Source organism: Chionomys nivalis, chromosome 23, assembly GCF_950005125.1.
Source record: "Chionomys nivalis chromosome 23, mChiNiv1.1, whole genome shotgun sequence".
Taxonomy (NCBI): Eukaryota; Metazoa; Chordata; class Mammalia; order Rodentia; family Cricetidae; genus Chionomys; species Chionomys nivalis.
Genome location: NC_080108.1, coordinates 4,388,024 through 4,403,019, shown reverse-complemented (window position 1 = coordinate 4,403,019; position 14,996 = coordinate 4,388,024).

Here is a 14,996-nt window from a genome sequence, read left to right as displayed (position 1 = left end):
ATGGCTGGCTTCTCACATCCCTCCACCTCCTTGCCAATTGGCCAGACATGAAAGGAGCCATCTGAGGGAAAGGTTTTCTGATCGGGCTCTGCTTTTGGAGGGATGTTCTTCACATGGGTTTCTCTGGCCCTGAGGCCCTGGCAGTGGCCAGGACTGAAGATCTTCTACCCTGTCTCAGGAGCCAAGTAACAGAGAAAACTAAAGCAGACTTTTCCACCCAGAGCCAGCTGGCAGCAAACTTCTTATCTCTGTTTCAGGGTGCAGCTGATAATTGACAGGTGATCTATATTCACGGCATTGCTGAGCCTAATGCTTTTTCTCTTTTAAATTACTGTTGAACCTATAAATAGTCATGTCAAGGAAACTGTTTAAATAAGGTGTCTTAGACAGATTATGATATTAATATTATAGTGCAAATCAATTAGATCTAAAATTATTAGGTACTTGGACATAGAGCGACTTGGTCAAGTACTTCATTTTATGGTGACCTTTTCTCAATTCTTGTAACAATTATTCCCAAACTGAACATACAGACATCAACATTTTTCACAAGTATTTATTCTTTGATAATATGTATATTTAATTTTTCCAGCATTCTAATATATACTGAAAAGCACTGAGTGGCATTGGGACCATACACAATAGTGAGAGAACATGCTGAAATAACCATTTGATTGAGGATAAAACTAAGATTGAGAATATGTGTGGTGGCCCCAGATTCTAATATAAGGAATTTTTAAATTAAAAATGATTTATTGATTTAAAGTGATGGCTCGCTGGTACCAATATTTACTGTACAAGCATAAGCATCCATTGCAAATCCCCAGTGCTTACACTGAAAGCTGAGTGCTGGCGCGCACCTTTAATCTGATCACTCGGGACAGAGGCAAGCGAATTTCTGTGAGCTCAAGGCCAGCTTGGTCAAAGTGAGTTCCAGGATTGACTCCATAGCTCCTGGGTATTCCCGTCTGGAAAAAACAAAAAACAAACAAATAAAGTTGAGTGCATGTGAATCTGGAGGAGAGGGGAGGTGGAGGGAGCAGGAAGGAAGGGAGGGAAGAGATACTGAGGTCGAGATGTTTTGTATTGTTTGAGAAAAGAATTTATTTTCAATATTAATAAATACATACAGACCTACAAACATATATACATATGTACATACATGCATATAAATACACATAAGTTAAAATCTGAGCTTGGCTGCAAGACCTCTTTACCCCAGTGCTGTAGAAGTCCTGAGCAGAGGGTTCCTGGGACTCTTGGCCTGCTGGCTAGATCCAGGTTCAGCTGGAGACCAGTCTCAAGGGAATAAGATAGAGGGTTTGTAGAACTGGACACCAGATGTTCATGTATTGACTTCCTTCCCATATGTTCGGGCACTTCTACCCTCAAACGCAAGTGTGCACACACCATACAAACCCTCATACACATACACACAAAAGGGGAAAGGAAAATGATTTATGAAATTTCTACCACTATTTCTAAACTAGATATTAAAAGAATATCAACTATGAAATAAAAGACTTAGAAAGTAAGGAGAGTGTCCATGAATAATTAAAGTGAAACAGAATGCCGAAGAAGCAAGAAATAAAATTTATTAGTAACTTACTTCTGGACTAATAGGAATAATGCATTGAGATGATTTTCATATATCTGTCCCATTAAATACTGAACCCCCATCTTAATTAATTTTTAGTATAAATGATGCAAACAAAATAATGCATTGCCTTGTTAAACTTACTAAGTATGTTTATGCTATTACACCTGGGATTGGCCTTCCGATTTACTTTTTATTGGTTATTGTTAATACACAGAAAGATCTCTTACTTGTACTTTAATTTTCCACCATACAACTTTCCGCATTATCAGTTTTGACAATTTTTGGTAGTGTATAGAGTTCTCTGTATATGATAAAACAAACCAGAACATGTGACTCTTGCTTTTTAATTTAGATACCCTTTGTGTTTCTTTCTTGATTTCTCAGGCTGCATGCTGGCACAAGGGGGAGCAGCGTGATAGGATGAGCTCTTTGCTTTACACTTAGAGGGGGACACTTTCCACTGCTGTGTGCGATATTAGTTACAGCCTTTCACACTCGTGACATTCTTCATACGTGAACTTTGTTATTCTAAAATAACTTATTTCTGCTCCTAACGTGTTGAGGATTTTATCACTAAATCCAATATTTTCCCTAACATGTATTGAAGTTTCCTCATGGTTATTAGCCTTGATTCTAGCAATATTCTGAATGGTATTGACTGATTTGCATATGGTTGCGCCCTGGTTACGTCCTTGCACCCTGGAAATAAATTACATTTGCCCACGATACATTATCCTTTGAAAAGTATGTTGAAGATTATTCCTCAATGTTTTCTGGGTCCATCTATGTTTAGTAGGGTCATGAATCTGACTTTCTTGCATCTTCTTTGTGAAGCTTTTCTGTTACAAACTACATTGAGATGTGTTGCTCTTCTAATTTCCAAAGAGATTAAGAATCATGGATAATCCATCATTAAATATTTCATAAAGCTGAGCCATGAAGTCACGCAGTCTGGGATTTACCATGTTGAGGGATTTTGATTATTGATTTATTCTCTATACTCACTATCTTTTGGTTATGGTTTTCTATTTGTTTTTGACTGAGTTTCAGTAAGTGCTATTGCTTAAGAATTTATTCATTTTTCTGGATCTCTAATTTTTGACATGTAATTATTTAGTACAATTCTGTCATTGTCACTTAATATCTCTTCTTTTAGCTGTACAGTGGTGGCATACATCTTTAATCCCAGCACTTGGGAGGTGGAGGCAGGCGGTTCTCTGTGAGTTGGAGGCCAACCTGGTCTACAAGACCTAGTTCCAGGACAGGCTCCAAAGCTACAGAGAAACCCTATCTCAAAAAAAACAACAACAACAAAAGAAAAAAAACCCACAAAACCTTCTCTTTTTATCAGTAAAGCACATTAGCAAATTTATTGAAGTTCTCCTTGCTTATACAGGTACAATTGTATTTATTCAATAGGTAACTAGGTTCTCAGGTAAATGTCAACAAATCTTGTTTCCAGGACAACTTGGGCTCATTTTCCCTGGCAGTGTTTAACTTGGCAATGAGGAGAAGGAACACTCTAATCAATTGCTATGTGCTATTCCAAATATAACAGCTTAACGGGGAACGCGAATCTGCCTTCTCCAGAAGGAGTGTTTATGTATCAGCAGCTCTCCAGCTCATAATGTCAAAATACCCTACTCTAGGAACATTTTAGAAGGTGGAGGGTGGTCATAATGGGATATATCCCCTCTGTAATTAAAGTTCTCACCTCCATCCCCAGACCAGCCAGATCATGGTCACTGCACCAATCCATCTGTTTGAGGTATCCAAACACTATGGAAAAGGACTACATCCTACACAAATAAGACAGCACTTATTGATGACGATCTCATGAATTTCTTGAATGTCTTACAGCTGGTTTCTTTCACTATAAGAAGTGGTAAAATACAACCTGGGTCGTATGTTTCTGTGAGAATAAAAATATGTTAATGTGCCTCAAAATTATACAGTTTGAAAGAACAGCCCCTGGAGCAATACTGTCATGTCTGACCCCGAGCTTCAACACTGACTTGAACACTGATTAACCTTGAACAATCTGTTGAACCTCCTCATAGTAAATTTCCCCATATGAAACAGAAAGCATGCGCAAGGTTTATGCCCTGTGGGATACTAACAGGATCATTGACATGATTAAATAAGATAATGCATATCAGGTACTTCTAACCCTTATATAATAATTATTCAGTGTTTTTATAATACCTTTAAATTTTTGACATTTTTATTAAAAGGATCTTTCATACAATATATTTTGGTCATGGTTTCCCTCCCCTAATTCCACGCAGATACAAAGAGAGAGAGGAGAGAGAAAGATATATGTAGCTTAAAAACAAACAAACTAAAACAAAAAACAAGAAACCCTTCAAAACCACAAAATTTGAAACCAAAATACAAATCAAAATACCAATAAACAAAAAATCCCTTAAGAAAAAAAATGAGAACTGTCTGCAAAATTACCACTGAGTTAGTTTTGTATTGGCCCACTACTCCTGAGTATGGGGATTTCTCTGACATGTGATTAATATATCCAGTAAGAATCCATTGGATAAAAAAGATTTTACCTTTGCCAACAAGTAACAATTGCAGATAGCTTCTTGGTCATGAGTGGGAGACCATGTCTACTTTTCCTTCTGGGTGTTGAGACCCTGTCTGACTGAAACCTGTGAAGGTCTTGTGTGGGCCACCACAGTCTTTGTGAGTTTATGTGTATGTTAGTCACGTTGTATCTAGAAGACACTGTTTTGTAGCATCATTTATCACCACTGGCTTTTACAATCTTCCTGCCTCCTCTTCTGCAAAGACCCATGAGCCTTGAGGGGCAGGGGTTGGATGGAAATACCCCATTCACGACTGAGTGCTCCAAAGCTTCTCACTCTCTGCATTGCCCAGTTGTAGGTCTCTGTTCTCATCTATTGCAAGAGGTAGCATCTCTGAAGTGGGCTGAGGGAGGTGCTAATCTTGGGGTAAAGGAGTATGTCATTAGGATTCATTTTATTGCTATATTCCTTTTGCAGAGTGATTGTATTAGACTATTTCTATAACTTATAAACAACATGACAAACTATTAAATACTGTGTTAGTTTCATTATAGCTTTTTTCACATAATAAATTATAAGAAGCGTTCATGTTGGCTGTCCTCACCGAGATGCAGCACTCTGGAGGGCATATTCAGTCTTCCTCAGCATGCCGGTTCAAACAAACCCAGAAACACTTGGTAGAACTCTGGATGACTCTCCGATGGAAGGGAAGAAGTCAGAGGCAGGGAACTGCATGCCACGCAGAGTGTTTGGACATTGACTGCATCTGGTGTATGAGCAGTTGGCCTCTGTACCACTGCTAGACAAAATACAAGGTGTAAGTGCAGTGTTTTCCATGGAAGTTGCCACATAGCTGGAAAGCAGCACAGAGCCCCTTGCAAGGTTCATTTTTCCTTTCTTTGAGATTCTTGCTCAAATGACACCTTAAAAGTTCCGCCCTAAATCCTTTCTGTAAAATTGCTACCCAGTTTACCTATTTAGAGTACTTTGATTTGGTTTGTGAATCCCTTTGGTTTTGAATTTATTCATGCGTGCATTTTAGAAATCGGTGTGGAATTTCTTAGCTACACAGTACATGCATAGTTTACAAGGAGATCTTGAGGATGTAACGGTAAACAAACTAGATGCAGAGCCTATATTCAAAGAAACAAGTCTAGTAGGAAATACAGGGCTGTGGTGACTGCTTTAGACAGATACATTTTAACTTGTGTTCTCTTGTTTGCAGATACTAAATAGACACACAAAACCATTCATACAGATATATATATATAAAATCTGCATACCATTTAAATATGTTTCATGTATATTCAACAATATATGACAATATATTTGTCATGTATTTGACATGTGTGTCATATATTTAACAATATAGGAAAAGAATTAAATTTATATATTATATAGATACACATGTTTCTGAATATATATATAGACATACACATGTGCTCATATATATGGCAAGAAAGAATAATTTGCAGTGGGGGATAATGAAAAAGAATAGTAAAGATGAAGGAGAAAGGAGATAGGGTGAATATGACCAAAATATATAATATGTCTATATAAAAATATGATGAGTGAATTCTAATAAATAGAAATTATAGAAAATTAAATGATGGTTTTGTGTTCTGAATGCTGTGGTGAGCTGACAACAATGGTAGAGGAAGCAAAAGGAATATAGCTGGAGTTTGGAGAAGTCTCCTCGAGAGTGATGGCTAACTGGTACTCTGAGATGGGGTGAGGACTATGTGGCAGAAGGAGGATAAGAAGAAAATGTCCCATTCCTTTTTAAGGAAAGGCCAAGTTTAAAATGTTAGAGGAAGAAATGGCACATCAGAGTTTAAAAGTCTAAAGAATGGTAAAGGACACTCATTGTGCAAGAATAGCTAGTTTTAAAAGAGGAGAAAGTGGAACCAAAGAAGAGGTGCTAGGTAGTATGGGAGGTGAACCAGAGGGCAAATTCTGAGCAAATTGCAAAGTCCGATGTTGTTGCAGGAGCTGTATGAAGTTGGGAATGTCTTGATAAGATTTCCTGGGATTTGCTCAGTCACTTGTTTGCTGGATTGTTAGATTACTTTAAGGCCCTTTCATGATAGGCTGCTAACCAGGTTAGAGGGAGTCACGCTCAATTCAAACTGTGATTCTGTAGTGTTGTAATATGAGCGGCGTCAGGGCTGTATCCTGCCACCCGGCTAGCTTTACCTGAAATAATTACACGGAAACTGTATTTTTTTAAACATTGCTTGGCCCATTAGCTCCAGCCTCTTATTGGCTAGCTCTTACATATTGATCTAATCCATTTTTAATATAGGAGCGGCAGGGCTGTGTCCCCGGCACCCAGCCGCCCGCATGGCTAGCTTATGTCCCGAAATAATTACACGGAAACTGTATTTTTTTAAACACTGTCTGGCCCATTAGTTTTGGCCTCTTATTGGCTAGCTCTTACATATTGATCTAACCCATTTTTAATATTTTGTGTAGTACCACGAGTTGGCTTACCAGGAAAGATCTTAACCTGCGTCTGTCTGGAGTGGGAGAATCATGGCGACTCACTTACTCGGCTTCTTTCTCCCAGCATTCTGTCTGTTTACTCCACCCACCTAAGGGCTGGCCTATAAATGGGCCAAGGCAGTTTCTTTATTAAATGAAAGTAACTCCTCCATCACTGTAGCAGTAGGTACAGACACATATCAATGAAGGCCAAGAATGGAGAGCAGAAAAAATGACCCTTTGATGATGGTTCCTCCCACTCTGGTGCCTCTGTATAAATATGGCATATGTGTGAAGTAGGAATCGATCCGTGCCACCATTTCCAGGGGCAGTAATCAGAGTACTGTTGAGGCACAGTATTGCAGAAAGGTGAGTTAGAGAAGAAAGATGAGAAGTTCTGTTGTAACACTAGTACAGGATTCCCCAAAGGAGATGGACTTAATTCTTATGGTTTTTATTACCAATTATGAAATATTGCATTACATTTTGTCTTGATGATGTTGTTGCTTTGTGTCTCAGATAAATCTCCCCTGTGTTTAACTCAAATCACCAGTGTGCTGAGTATTTTCTAATTTCTTCATGTTAAGATTCTCTGGTGACTATTAAGGCTGTTGTAAAATTTAAGATGTTATTGTTTCAGACATGTGTGTGTGTGTGTGTGTGTGAAAGAGAGAGAGAGAGAGTATGTGCACATGCACACACATGTACACACTTCAGCAATTCAAAAATTTACCTGACTGAGCTACCAGAGTTAGATAAAAATGAGACCAATCCAGGCCAACTGGACTTGGAGCTAGAAGAAGTTACCATAGAACATACTTTGTTCACTTACTAGTACTAAGGCTATGATTAGTACTATATCTATACCAATGTATTTTAAAAGACTCAATATTGTGAAAGCAGTGTATGGAGCTATCTCTCCTTCATACATTCCATTCAGCTTTCTCAATAAATGACATTTTAGTCACCATCTCTATCAAAATTGTGAATAAAACTCACTGAATAAATATGCCAGAAAACAAATCTCCAAATATTTGGAAGCTGCGGTATGTACTTGTTACAGATGAGACATCTGAGATCTGCGTATGTATGTTCTAAAGGCAGGTGTTGGCCTTTGACTTCTGCTGTAGATTTGGCAGGATGATTTAGTGTGATAATTGTCATTACCCATGTGAATGATGAGGCAAAGAAGATGTTGTATTTTCTAATGTAGGGAAATTTTCTGATTGCAGACATTTTGCATGTGTATGTAATTTTTTAGTTCTACTGTAGAGTTCATCTTTGCAAACTGGGATGAAAGCAATGTCCTCCTTGGCCAGGTGTCATGAATATTAAATGTGTTCTCTATGGCGTGGCCTGGCACAGGGCTTGGCATTTACTGTGTGAGTTAATATCTATTCCCATTATCATTATTGTAAATTTTGTATGAATGAAAGAAGACAAGCAAGTAGCTTGTTCAAAATCTGTCAACAAATGGTATCAAAGTCAAGACATAAACCTGTGTCTTGTTAACCATAGGGTTCAGTAATTTTTACATATATCTTCATTGTTAAGAATCTGCTTCCTGGGCAATAGGTGGTTGACATATTGAATGATAAAATCTAATGTTAGCTACTGTTTTATTTTATTGACTCCCAGTTGCATCATGGAATTATAAAATCATGTTAAATATATTTGAATATGTATGCATTCTGCTATGAATTATGACTCCAAGTAGCATGGACCTCACTAAGTGACTGAAGTCCAGTTAGCACAGCTACAAACTTATTAAAAATGTCCATTTGTGAGTCTGTAATTTACAATGAAAGTTCACAAAGCTCTGAGCTTTGTGGAAAAGGGCAGACATCTGTCTTATAATAATTGGAATTCATAACACAATATAGTACAGTTGTCCCGCATCTGTTAAAGGCCAAATTCTTATTAAAGCAAATTGTAAATTATAGGATTTTCCTCTGAATAAAATAATCCCCCAATAATATAAAACATCAGTAGGAGAAAATAGTTGAGAAGCAGCCGTGGTGACAGATGGCAGGAATAACCGACCTCTGGGCTCAGGCATTGCTATGTATCATTTGAAATACTTTTATTATTTTGGATTTTACTTAGCAAATATTTCTTGGTACCTACTCCATGTCATAGAGTATATTATTTAATGGCTACATCAACAGGTTCAGAGAGTCCATCTTGACACTGTTTGCATTTTGATGGCCATCAGTTCTCCATTCACTTCCCTGGTGTGGGTGTCTTCAGAGTGGGACTGATGAAATCTGCAGGCAGAAGCTTAGGTTACCGACTCAGTGGCGGAATGCACGTGAGTTAGGGAGACACATGTCTAGTGCTGTGAAAATATACTGTGTGCTTTCTTTTTCTATAGTAGAGGAGGGACAGGCTGAACCAGTGGTTTCCAGCCTGCCGAATGCTTCAATTCTTTAATGCCGTTCCTCATGCTGTGGTGACCCTCCCCAACCATAAATTTATTTTTGTTACCTCTTTATAACTATAATTTTGCTACTTTTATGAATTATAAAATTACATATATCAGATATGTAAATATCAGATGTGTAGAATAATGGTCTTAAGTGACCCCTGTTGAAAGGGTTATTTCACCCATTTGCTCAATGGAGTCATGGCCCCTAAGTTAAAAACTCCTGCTCTAAGCTCACTCATAGGTCAATGGTTAGGACAAAATACATCCGTAAGCCGGGCGGTGGTGGCGCACGCCTTTAATCCCAGCACTTGGGAGGCAGAGGCAGGCGGATCTCTGTGAGTTCGAGACCAGCCTGGTCTACAAGAGCTAGTTCCAGGAGGCTCCAAAACCACAGAGAAACCCTGTCTCGAAAAAAAAATACATCCGTGACAGTGGTGCCACCAGATTCTTTATATTTAGTCGCTGATAATTGTGGGTTTAACTACAGTAAATGCTCTAGTGTGTGTTGTTTAAATCTTATCATTCATCCAGCCATAGATAGCATCGCCATTACAATTTGCTGGATGAGAAAACTGCAGCCCACAGTGTGATGGAGAGAACTCTTAGTCTGCGGACCTGGTCAGCTTTGACCTTCACCAATTCCTTCTCCATCTCGTATGCCTGATCACTCCATTAGACTGACCGGAAAACGCTTTGGAGGAAGTGATTTAAATAGAACCGCACAAAGGTGGTGGTGTGCTATTCTGTCATTGTGGCAGGAGTTCTTTAAACAGAGTGTGTTGGGGCTTCGGGAAAATGAGATGTATTTGTCTTTTCAGGAGACCACACTGCAAAATGAAAAGTCCTACTGGGCACCAGAAACCCTGCTTTCTAGCCAGAATCATGTCTAATTCCCTGAGTAGGCTTTGCCATTTAATACATTTGCAATGTATTGTTCACATCACTTAAGGTCACAATGATTCAGCTCTTCTTATAGTTTGATCACCGAGCATGTAATTCCATAACGAAAGATAAGGTATCTGTATTTTAATTTGTTTTAAAAAAAATTAGTACAAGGAAGATAAAATGGACAATGAAAAACTACTCAAGAACCCTGTTTTCTGGAAATAAGTCACAGTCAAGTGCAGTTTCTGAAGGAGAAGGCACTTGTGTCATAGGAAGAGTTAGCCAATGCTGTTACAAATTATGTCTGTTGTTTGAGTATTTGCTTCACTCCATTCTGTACCATAACATCCATAATAATCATTTTTAGCATACAGTTTAAGGTATGTTGTATATTTGGATATTATATAAGACATAATCATCTCTCTCTCTCTCTCACACACACACACAGAGAGAGAGAGAGAGAGAGAGAGAGAGAGAGACTGGGGCTACACCGTGTATGTGCTTTCTATAGAAGGAACATCAGTGAACACAGCACAAGAACTGCTATCAGTAGAATTTTAATTCTGGCATCTGGATTCACAACTTAACAGGGAAAAATGGAGATTTTAAAAAGAAACGACATTACAGAACAGTAATGGATGTATGCACAATGAATAACAAGGAATGGGAAGTTAACTTCAATATTTAAACTGGTATGGACCTGTAGCCCTAAGTAGCTAGCTGAATGGACCTAAGGTTTTAGAGCAAAGAAACGTACAGGTACAAAGTCGTGATATAAGTCTGTGCAAAGCCAGAGCAGGTGACCGAAGTCAAAGAACCAGAACAGATACCAGCAGAAAAATTAAGAGAAGAGAAGAAATGAAGGTAATAAACTGAATATTGAAGAACCTTGAAGGTCAACTCAAAAGAAGGCATTTTGAATTGATTTAGAAGGCGATGTGGAGCCAATGGAGCCAGTGTGGCAGGAATTGGGCAGCTACTATAAAAAAAAAACCTATCAAAATGTTCGGGCATGATTTGTTCTTAATAAAGCTCTGGAAGCTTCAGACTGTGGCTCCATTGTCCTCGGAACGGTCACAGATTTCATTGGCGGATAATTTTTCATTAGTTCCCTCATTACTGATCACTCCACAAGGTTCTTTCTTGACGAACACACGCGTGAATATGGGAGAATTCAGCTCATTTCTAATACTTGTGAATGCCCTCTGCCTCCATTTCTACCTTCCTGGACTGGGGACCATGATTTTTCCATATCACACGTAGGGTAGAAACTTCAACATTTGGAAAAGGTTTGTTACAGTCATCCTCATTCTTGATTTTGGCTCAGGTTTAGTGTTTATTTCAGGTTACAGAATCATGTGCTTTCATAGATGTCTTTTGGCGATAATTCCGGAGGTTTTAAAACTGTTACACTGAACTTTTTTAAAAAGTTAAATAGATTCTTCCAAATTCTGTTATTTTCCATGAGTCACATTCGCTTATGCATTCATCGCCACAGTCTTGTGCTCCATCCTTAGTTTCTCTGTGTAGTGGGCAACCTTTGTTTCCAAAAGGTTCAGACTTACAGAGGAGACCAAGAACCTCAATGAGAGAAGTTCTACTGCACAGCTTAATGCAGCGTGTTTGTGTGCATAGCCCAGTATTCTGTCATAGCATGGCATTGCTGAGACTTCTCAAGAGACAGAATATCGGCATTTGCCAGACATGTGGTGTGGGCAAGCTGTACAGAGGTAGAAAGATCTAAGCAAAGAAGTTTGGTGGCTCATGCATCAACAAGAAAGATCTGTTGGTGGCTCATGCATCAACAAGAAAGATCTGTTGATATTGCTGAGTTTAGGTAGAGTAGAAGAGGTGACAAAATGGGATCAAGCAGAGGCATACTGACACAGTCCTCAGGAAAACCACATTTGACTTTGAGGAGCTTGGGCTCCTTCCATGTGGGGAGGAGGAGACACTGAGTCAACCTAATAGACCAGATAAGATTTGGCGTTAGATCTCAGCACAATGGCAACTTCACTTCCACTCTGTCTCTGATACTTTTATCCATTCTGCTCTGTTGTCTGCAGTCAAAGCTGGACCTCTCAGAATGCAAGCTTTGATCTCTTTGCATTCTGGTCCCAGGTATTTTGCCGCCAATCCCCAACAGTCTCTTCCTCGTGCAGCTTCTAGACTCTTGCTGATTGTGGAGCCTGCCTGGGAGATCCCAAGCTGCTGATTGATTTGATTTCATTCCACTGCAGTGCATGCAATTTTATGCTTCAAAGTGACAGAAATTTTCTGAAAATTCTCTAATCTCCCCAAATTACTTAGTGTTATATATTTATTCCTGGCTTCATTGGACTCTAAATAACCCAGTTTTAGGATAAAATGCTTGGCACATGAAGTTTTGGTCATCAGGATTCAACAATTACTTTGATTGGCTCTTTTCAGACTGTTAGAAACTATCTCAATGGGAAAGAAAATCAGAGAGTGTCAGATGAAAGGAGGAAGGAATGCTGCGGCGTTTGCAGCATGCCATGAGGCTTTCTGCAAGCAAGGAGGGAGCTGCTGCTTCTTAGTGCAGAAGAAAAGTCTATTGGATGAGTGACATAGCAAGAGGTACCCAAAGATAAAGGGACAGAGCAGTTATTTCAAGAAAATAATGCCCAATAATTGTCACAAAAGAATAAGGGAGATTTACTGAAATACATTCCCCAAACCTATTATTGCTAATATTGCCAATAACATACTTATGATACCTTTATTTTTTTATTAATTTATTTATTTACTAAAGATTTCTGTCTCTTCCCTGCCATAGCCTCCCATATCCCTCCCCCAATCAACTCCCCCTCTCTCATCAGCCCTAAGAGCAGTCAGGGTTCCCTGCCCTGTGGGGAGTCCAAGAACCTCCCACCACCTTCCAGGTCTATTAAGGTGAACATCCAAACAGCCTAGGCTCCCACAAAGCCAGTACGTGCAGTATGTATAAGCACCGATCTACAATTTTATATATACTGAGCCACTCTTTGCATGCTGTTTACTAAATTAACTTTATTCCTTCAGAAGAATACTTTGTGATTTATAGAAAAAAGATGCCACCAAGAGTTCCTGTGTAGCTTACAATTTATTTCCCATTAATAAAAGCATGTCTTTAATGTACTTATCACAATCAATGATCCAACAATGATGCATTCTTATTATCAATCTACTAAGGTCCAAACTTTATTTATAGTGACCTGGAATTGGGATTATTTATTTGCTTGGTTATTATTCTTAGCTTCAGAATAATATATAGGCAATTTTTTTATTTCTTCATAAGTGTCCCCTTTGGCTCCTTTTGACTATGATCATTTCTCAAACATAATAAATTTTCACAGCCTTGAGGATTTGGGGTCAGATAAGATATTTTATACAAAGTTCCTCAGTTGAAATCTGTTTGCTTGTTATTAGACTGACCTTGTGGATTTGGAAAAAGTAAAATATGAAGAGAAAAGGTAATTTTCATTACATTTTCCCAAAGTATATAGTTTCGACTTTACTTATATTATTAAATTTGATTTCTCAAAATGAATATTGTGTATATATACATATATATACATCAGTAGTTTCTATGCTGAGATAATTATGAGCTTGTATCAGTGTCTGCAACACCAATTCATTGCTAAATAGATTGCCGTAGTCTCCTACTTTTGGTTAGAAATAACCTACTACTTCAGTGATAAACAGTAAATAAATAAACCTAGCCCTTCTTTGTATCTGTTCACTCAGGCTCTCTAGTAGACTCAGATCTATGGACACAGTGTCTATAAAATCTCAGGCAAACTCTGCTACCTGACCTGAATACATGTTCCCAAGTCATGACCTGAAAATTAAAAACTATGCCTCCCCTCCTTAGTTATGTGAAACAGTTGTAACAAGTTTACACTGAATTGTAATCTTTCCTCCAGTGGCATTTCTTAAATGGGAATAAACCTAAGATATAATGCCATTTCAGCCAGCATGGCTGTGTTTGGGTAGACTGTGCTTGTCGTGTAGACCATTCTGTGCTGGTGTTTATGCAGCCCCAGGTTCCACACTGAGCGCAGTTCTTCAGGGTACTCTTCATCTTGATTTTGAGACAAAACCTCTCACTGACCTGAAACTAACGGATCCATGTAGGAAAATCTAGAAGTCCTTTAACTCTGCCTCCTCAGTCCTGGGTTATGAATGCATGCCACCACTTCTATCTTTTTGTACATGGGTGCTAAGGGTTGAGCTTCTAACCTCTGTGATTGACCAAAAAGCATTTACTAACAGAGGTATTTTCTCAGCCCGTATTAGTTTTGTTTCCAGTGTCTATGCTGTGTTAATATCTCTGACCGCAGAGCAGACTCCCAGGCTCCACAACTTAGTGCCCTTTGCACCATTGCACCATTCAAACACTCAGAGTCCTTTGCACTATTGCACCATTTACACACTCAGTGTCCTCTGCACCATAGCACCGTTCGCACACCCAGAGTCCTCTTCAGCATTGCACCATTTACACACTCAGTGCCCTCTGCACAATTGCACCATTTACACACTCAGTGCCCTCTGCACCACTGCATCATTTACACACTCAGTGTTCTTTGCACCATTTGCACACTCAGTGCCCTCTGCACCGTTGCACCATTTACACATGCAGTGCTCTCAGCACCATTCACAGTCTGTGAGAATCCACCTGTGTTTCCTACTGTTTTTCCCTCCATGCTATGCACAGAGATCAAACCTTGGAGTCTTTTAACTTAGGCATCTGGAGGTGTTATCAACCTGGCTCACCTTCACTTCGAGATCAGCTCAGTTTCCCCGAATTACTTCTCTATTCTTCGTCATGGCATTGTTTTTGAGTCTTTTCCATTTGACTTTGTTTGTTAATCTCAATGTCCCTAATTTTGTATATATCACTTCTCTGAAGTAGGTCTTGCTTCAGATATTTTACGAATAAATCATATTTGGTACATGCTGACAATAATGTGTTTTTAAATTACCTATTTAATATCTATACTTGGTAAATTCGGTCATACCATTTGAACTTCCTGGCCTTGCAACCTCATTTGTAACA